The sequence below is a fragment of the Engraulis encrasicolus genome, chromosome 22, assembly GCF_034702125.1.
Source record: "Engraulis encrasicolus isolate BLACKSEA-1 chromosome 22, IST_EnEncr_1.0, whole genome shotgun sequence".
Classification (NCBI taxonomy): Eukaryota; Metazoa; Chordata; class Actinopteri; order Clupeiformes; family Engraulidae; genus Engraulis; species Engraulis encrasicolus.
The window spans coordinates 13,270,740-13,278,968 of record NC_085878.1 but is presented as its reverse complement, the minus strand read 5'-3'; positions in this window follow the sequence as shown (position 1 = coordinate 13,278,968).

The following is an 8,229-nucleotide window of genomic DNA, read 5'->3' as shown; positions in this document are numbered from 1 at the left end:
ATCTCTAGTAGCCTATCCCACTTATCCAATTTCCTCCCGTGTGCAAATCACATTACAGTTGGAGTGAAAACAATAATGAAAGACAGGGGGTTTGTGTGACGCTCGTTTGATTTGGTTAGAGGGAGGCTGATGACGTACAAGAGCAGTGAAACGCATTCTTGGCCGATTGTAAAACAATTATTGACTTGTTTGTTTATTTGGTTTGGTCATTTGCTTACTCACTAAGCAATTGCTCACTAGCTTGCAAAAATCCTGACATCATTAGATAATAATGAAGAGGAGAGAGAGAGAGAGAGAGAGAGAGAGAGAGAGAGAGAGAGAGAGAGAGAGAGAGAGAGAGAGAGAGAGAGAGAGAGAAAGGAGCGAGGATACAACACGAATTAACAAAACAGCACAGCACAGGATTTTCATTCAGTGAAGAGCAGATGTGTCAAAAGCAAAAGTTAAAAGTTAATTCATGGTGTAAGTACAACTCTAGCACATGATATTGCATAGCTGTTACGCCATTTACTCCATTGCAATGAGGTAGATAGACTGTGTCAGCTGATCCTAAGACTAGAACACAGGTTTACTGTTTACTCAAATAAGTTACCTGTGTTGGAGGGAAACTGAGTTTCTTTTTTTTACCTTTACTTTTGACACGTCTGGTGAGGAGGAATGACAGCTTGTGGTTATTGACATTTTTCCGGTCAATTCTGTCCATGTCATTAGTGTCCACCAGGGAGCAGTAGAGGAGAGGAGGGCCATCTCATCGCCATCCCCAGCTCCGCCAAAACAAATGAGTGCATTTTGCGTTGGCCTGCTCTCTCCCTGCTCTCCTCTCCACTCCACTGACATCAAAGGGCACTTCCTGTAATTTGGGCGTGTCAGTCAGTCTAACCTCCGTCAAGCCCAGGCACCTGTGCGGCTGGAGAGGGAAGCTCCCAGTGTAGTCTGGGAAATGTGGGGAGCACTTGAGACGATCAGAGACTCTCTAGCGTCAGACAAGATGCCCTTTACCCGAGTCACCACTTATACTGCTGCTGCTCTTGGGTGGAGTGTCAAGTTGTGATTCTGTGGTTGCTATATACTACTACTGCTTTTGTTTTGTCATTTGACAACTCAATATCTGCTTTAGAGGGTACAGCCAGATATGTACACAGAAAATTGTGAAAATATTTTTATCTATATTGGCAAATTTAGTATTTAATAAATCACGAACTCCCATATTCTGAGAGAAAGACACAAAGACACATGCTCAGGCAGGCAAGCAGGCAGACAGACAGACAGACAGAGACATCCTTTGAGTGTCCAGCTGTCCAAATAGCATGCTCTTTGCTGTACCGTGTTTTAACCTGCTCAACCAAAATGCAGCTGAAGACCTAACCATCACCTCTGCTGCACCCAAAGTATTTTAAATTGGCCCAAGTGATTTATTTATCACTTGCAGTTGCACGGCATGGTAAAAATTGGCTTTCCCACAGCGGTTTTACACACAGGAGGAGCTGTAATGGTGCAACCCTGGTATCTCTACAGCATTCCTCCAGCACTCATGTCATCCTGGCATCTCACCAATGTAAAGCTACTCGTGAAGGAGCAAATCCAACAGGTAATCTGCCTGGCAGCCTCTCTCTGCATGGGCCGGGTTGGCTGGATCAGGAGTCCATGACGGCAGGGTGCCATGCCAGGGAATTACGGCTATGGTATGTGCTTTTTCCACAGTCGTGATGGCGAGGAAGAAAGAATTGATGAAAGATGAGAGAGAGAAAGGAAGGGAAAAAAATCAGAGGGAAATGAAGTATAAATGGAGCTGAGGAGCTGAATTGAAAATAGATAACCATACAATATACCCTTGGACAATGCCATATGCATCATGACTTTTTTAAATGTTTACATTTTGCATTTAAGCGCAAACATATGCAAGTTAATTAAATACACGTTTTGTTAGAAAACTAAAGTTTGAGGGGAGCGTAATGAAACTTTGGTATGCCACCTGCATTCTGTTCTCCACTCAACGGTCATTCGCCTGAATTCAGTGCGAAAAGATAGGCACGCCTATTTAACCAGGTCATTCTCCGCTCTGCTGCCTTTTGGGGGAATTTCAGCGCATCGGAATTTGGAACTCCATGGAATTAACTATACAGCATTTATTCTCAGCTCACCTGTCTCCAGTCAGAAATGTTCTTTCTCGTTCACACCCACCACCTCCCCTTTTGCCTCCCTTCCTCCACTGTTCGATCGATTCGTCAGGTGTCTTGCCCTAGCTTCTTTCCAGTTAACCTCGCTCCATTGCTCTCCAACCATCATCTGCCGGGGGGTGTCCGCTCAGAGTTTGCACATATCTGTGCGCAGATACTGCCCGAGCTCTCAGTGGTGCCCCATACTCCCGAGCTGGAGAATGTTTGCTGCATAGACATTTCTCGGCAGTGACAGTACTTCAGCACCACGCCCAGCAATCTTGCCCAATACGCCATGTAATCTATCGCAGCTTCTTGAGTGCAGTGGTCCCTGCGGACCCTGTGAAGCACTTTGATGATCAGTCCACCGCGTGGACAGCCACTATCCTGCGAGAGCAGCACGATCACGAGAAGTCCGTTCTCCAGCAAGGACGAAGATGTATTTATACATGCTTAATCCAAATTTCAGAGTGAACTAATCAATGAGGTTCATGAGTCAGTTGATGCGTCATTAATGAGTGATTAATAGGCAAATTAAGATGAAGCTTGGGACAGAGAGGAAAGAATAAATGTATTCTTTCATCTCTGCTTGGAATAAAGACACATAGTGTGGACTGATTCCTGACAGCAATTAACTTGCCATAAGGAAACATGGCTTTACATAACAGTTCAGAAGACATGATCATGTTTCTGTTGACTACTGGCATTCTGGGATGTAAAACATTCAAAGCGTCGAGGGGGGAACTTTGTAAAGATTTTTAAGGCAGGCGTCTCGGCACGCACCTAATAAAAATGCCAACCGCAGCTTTAAATGGGCTCTAGTTGTATTATTGTATGAGCTCTGTGGATTAAAAACTCCAGGAGTTAAAGAGTACACCCTGTCAACTTCCCTTGTCATACGTAGCCCATCGTCACAGAGGGAGGCAAAGCAAATTCATAAGTGACTTTTCACCTTCATTTTCACAACAAGTCCGACAGGCGGACAAAGATGCCTCAGTCTATGCACTGCCACCCTGTGGACACAGGAGGGAATGACAATTTAGAGAATGTGTTTTGGATGGACAGACAGACAGATCTACGGACGGACGGACATACCCTCCTATAAAGATGCTAGGACGCGTCTAAAAAAAAAGTCATGAGTCACCGAAATTTTGGAAACAAATGAAAGAGGATGCTTTGTGTGGCTTAACGACCTCATTATGTTCCATGCAGGTCATCAGTGTTTTAAAACAACAGGTACTCATATCAGAGGCACGCTATGATCCCTGTTGCAAGGGACTGAAAGCTTCCGTTTCCTGGCTGGCTAGGACTTGGAGTAGCACTCCTCTGCCTATCCAGTGCCTATGCCCGCCGACAGGGTGGTGGGTGGAAACGGGTCAGTTGTCCCAGGCCCGGGGAGGGGAGGGGTCCCCATTACACTGTATGCATTGAGAGGGTTGTCCCTTTCAGATGATTTTGTCCCGGGGCCCAGTCAAAGTTGTCAGCGACCCTGCCAGCGCATGCGTAGGGCTCATCAGTGCGGAGCGATCTGGTCTCGCGGAGGTGCCCTTCTCAATTACCCCGTGCCCGTGTTATCTTCACGGCCGCTTGGAAGCATGTAGGCAGAACTAAAACAGCGGCTCCTGAAGAGCGAGACAAGGACAAGGTGCTTTACTCCACCACCCTTACAAGCACAGACATAGACACTTACACAAACACACACGCACGCACACACACACTACAGACAACTCTCTCGCTCTCGCTCTCTCTCTCTCTCTCTCTCTCTCTCTCTCTCTCTCTCTCTCTCTCTGACACATAAACACACACACATACACGTGCGCGCCCATTTACATACATTAACACTCAGTGAGACATAACATCCAAACACAAAATCACTTATGCCTATACACCAACATGGAGACATAAAGACGCACCCAAATAAACATACATAACAGACATGCCCACACCCTTGCACACACTCCTCACACCCACATCCACTGGAGTGGCATAGTAAACGAACATTGTGATCCTCCTTTCTCCTCCCTCAGCCCAGACTGGGGGGTACGGTGCCCACCACCCCTGGTGCCACCGGGCCGACCAGATAAACACACATCAAAGTGGCACGCTCACCCTGACAGACATGCTCCCTTCCCCTACACACACACACACACACACACACACACACACACACACACACACACACACACACACACACACACACACACACACACACACACACACACACACACACACACACACACACACCATCACCACCCCACTCCCTGGACTCTCATATGCACTGATAAAGACCGTCTTTGAAGCCTGCACAACGTTGGCACATTGTTGTCTTTTCTCTGTGGCCTACCTCCTGTTAAGAACTTTGATGGAGCTAGCTATAGGAAAAAAAGAAGAAGAGAGAGAAAAAAAATGAAATGGGGGAAGGAAAAAAGGTGCCCTTATTGCCCTGTCGCGGTGTGTCGGTGGTGGGATTGTTTTGGAGTCTGGGTGACCTGTAGACGAGACTCATCTCCTTCCCAGGGACGGCATGCAGGCCGGGCTTTCATCTCCTCGCAACATCTAGTCTCAGTTGCATGCAACTCTCTCTCCTTCCCTCCCTCACTCCCTCCCTCCCTTACTCTGCCTTCGCTGTATGTCTTCTCTATGCTAGTCTTCTGACTGTAAAACCACACAGCGCTCCAACCGCTTGTTTGGTACTTCTCTTTGGAGAAGTGGTTGGCTCTGTTACAGTAACATGCACAAGAGGGCCCTTGAATATACAGTCCATAAACAATCTGAGTGGATACACTAGAATCTGTTGGGGCCTACTGCAGAAATATCCATTGAAAACTACTGCCACTATTGTAGTTAAAGTTGTCAGTGATAGAGAGCAGGACTGAAGATCACAGAGTTGCAGGTTCGAATCCCACCCTTACCTCTCCCTACACCTCCATCCATGGCTGAAGTGCCCTTGAGCAAGGCACCTAACCCCACATTGCACTAAGGTCTGTCACCAGTATGTGCGTTAAATGGATGGATAAAAAAGCGGCAGCTAAGTATAATGTAATGAATAATTATAAACCGTGGTAAAACCACGGTTAGTTTTCAGAGTAAAAGCATGGTTCATTTTATAGTTAAACCAGAGTCAAACCATAATTGAACCATGTAAAAAAACTTGCCAAACCATGCTCAAAAATCCATGCAAAACATGGTATACCATGGTCAATTTTCGTAAGGGAACTAACCCCTTTGCCACCACCCTTGTCGGCTTCGCTTCCAAGCCCTGCAGCCCCCCAACCCAAGTCCTATTTCCTGTCGTGCCTTTCGACAAGGAGCATCTCTGAGAACAATCTTTTTTAGTCATCATGACGCACAGGGTGTACGGTCACACTTACTGCACTGGCAAGGGATAATTTCCACATTTGTAAATTATGTGTAGAAAGAACTTACATTTTCTTTGAAGATTCCCATTCATCCAGGTAATCTTAGACAAAAAGACTTCCCCCTCCAAAACCCCAACCTAGTTTGGAGATATGTTCAGAACGTTTTGTCTTTGAAAAAAAAGTATGGCCCTCATCATTGTTATAAAACCACCATAAAGATCAGCGAGCGGAAGTACACCCTGTTAGCAGTGGTCATGGGAGAAAGTGATCTCTGTCGGAGATTCCTTCCTTGTCTTGTCTCTCTTCCGGGAGCTCTTTCCTCTTTGAAGATTTGTTCACGTCTGTTGATGACACCTCTATGAAAAATGTGTTTGTTCCTGTACATAGTCTTTCTGTTGTCTCGTATATAGTTCTTTATGACATCGCATTGTCAAAATGTGTGATCTGTTCAAAAAATGGTGGAACAAAATATGCATCGTCGAAAATAAACAGACTTGTTGCCGTTCATGACATTGCAAAAAATCAATGCAATGAAGATGCAATACAATCTCTGGGGCATAATGTCTTGGCCCACACTTGTTTTCTTAACTAATAAATTACCAACCACTATTTTTTTCTCCACTCAGATGCTATTGGAGATGAACCCACTACCTTCTCTTGGCCACGTGTGCTCCATCTGCAAAAGGAAACCCCTGAGTCTGGTGAGTAATGTATTGGCAGCGAGGGAGCTCTACTTAAATATGTTTACACTTGTGTGGTCATGTCAACAAGCAGAGAACAAGCAAATGGAAACATTCCATCCTCATATTTATTCCAGCATGAAACACACACACACTCACAGACACACACACACACATATGCAAAAACACACACACGCACACGTGCATGCACACACACACAGGTGCAGATGCGCATGCACACACACGCTCACGCGCGCACACACACATACACACACACACAAGAAATACACACGCACAAGCATGCATGCACACATGCACACACATACACAAAACACACCCATGTGTGCACGCACGCACACACACACACACACACACACACACACACACACACACACACACACACACACACGCACGCACACACACACACACACACACACACACACACACACACACACACGCACAAGAAATACACACGCACAAGCATGTATGCACACATGCACACACATACACAAAACACACCCATGCGTGCACGCGCACACACGCACGCACGCACGCACGCACGCACGCACGCACGCACACACACACACATGAGCGCGCGAGAGAGAGAGATAAGGCTGTCTTCCTGGCATAAAAATTAAGAAATCATTAGGGCCATTCATCAGCGCGTTGGTGAAAAAAGCCACACAAGCTCCTCTAAATAATTACACGCAAATCAAAGGCTAAGTGCTCGGAGATCAAAGCCGGGCATTCTTCGCAAATCCCCCCACTGTTGCAAATCTTCGGTAATCTGGCTGGCCGCTGCCCAATTGTTTGACATGCGTGTACTGTATGAAAGGCAATGGCTTCCATCCATTAGGGGCTCCGCTGGTGTCAGTGTGTTTACGCAGCTAGCGCAGGTCTGAGTGCAAAGCCCCCTGCTCTAATGAAATATTATAGATCGGAGAGGCTTGTGTCGTGTTTTTGCTCTGCTGTGTGGAAGAAAGGATGTGTGTGTGTGTGTGCGTGTGCGTGCGTGTGCGTGCGTGTGTGTGTGTGTGTGTGTGTGTGTGTGTGTGTGTGTGTGTGTGTGTGTGTGTGTGTGTGTGCGTGTGCGTGCGCCCCTGCTCTGGAGTGACAGTGCCCTGTGGCCCTTTTTTGGGGATGAGATGGACTGGACGGGACGGTGTGGACGGGACGGTGTGGAGTTTGAAAGGTTTGAAATGGACAAGTGTAAAGACATCCCGCAAACATTCCACCAACAAATACAACATTTTGGTCATCTGACCTTCTTCATGTAAAGTCTACTTTGACTGAAACATTGAATTTGGTGTTGGAATGGACAGTGTGCAGGATTTATTTACGCTTGAATGACAACCCCAATGGGATAATAGACTATGCACCTTTCCAACTACAGAGGTGTGCAAAAGCGTCATTTTTTAACCACCATCTAAAGACAAAATCATTTTCAGCAGGAAGCAAAGATTGTTGCTCTCAAGATGAACAGAAAACACAAACACATAACCACATAGAAAGGTTCAAAAGTGAGGGTCAAGCACAAGATCACTAGGACCTGCCCTCAAAAATACAAAAAACCTTCTTGTGCCTGACCTTTGTGTCTTTCTCAGTGTGCGAACCAACCCTCACTATTGTCCTGACTAGGGATGTAAATAATAATCGAAGTGTATTGATATATCGCGATATAATCTGATGATTGAATCGAATCGCATCGTATCGTGGGGTATTCTTAAGTATCGGAAATAATCAAATCTCTGGCCCCTGCCCAATGCCCTAGCTCCATAACATAATAGAAGTGGAAAAGTAATTGGGAATTACTTAATTGGAAAAAAAGTTGAATTCAATCAAATTGTATTGTATCGTATCGTGGGGCATTCTTAAGTATCCAAAATAATCGAAAGTAAGATATCGATATTGAATCGTGTCTTCGTGGAGGCTGTGATTTACACCCCTAGCCCTGACAGCAGGCATCACCAGCTGCACTGCAGACAGGCACCAGGTCTTTCCAGAGGTCTCCATTGTTCCCAAAATGTGAACCTT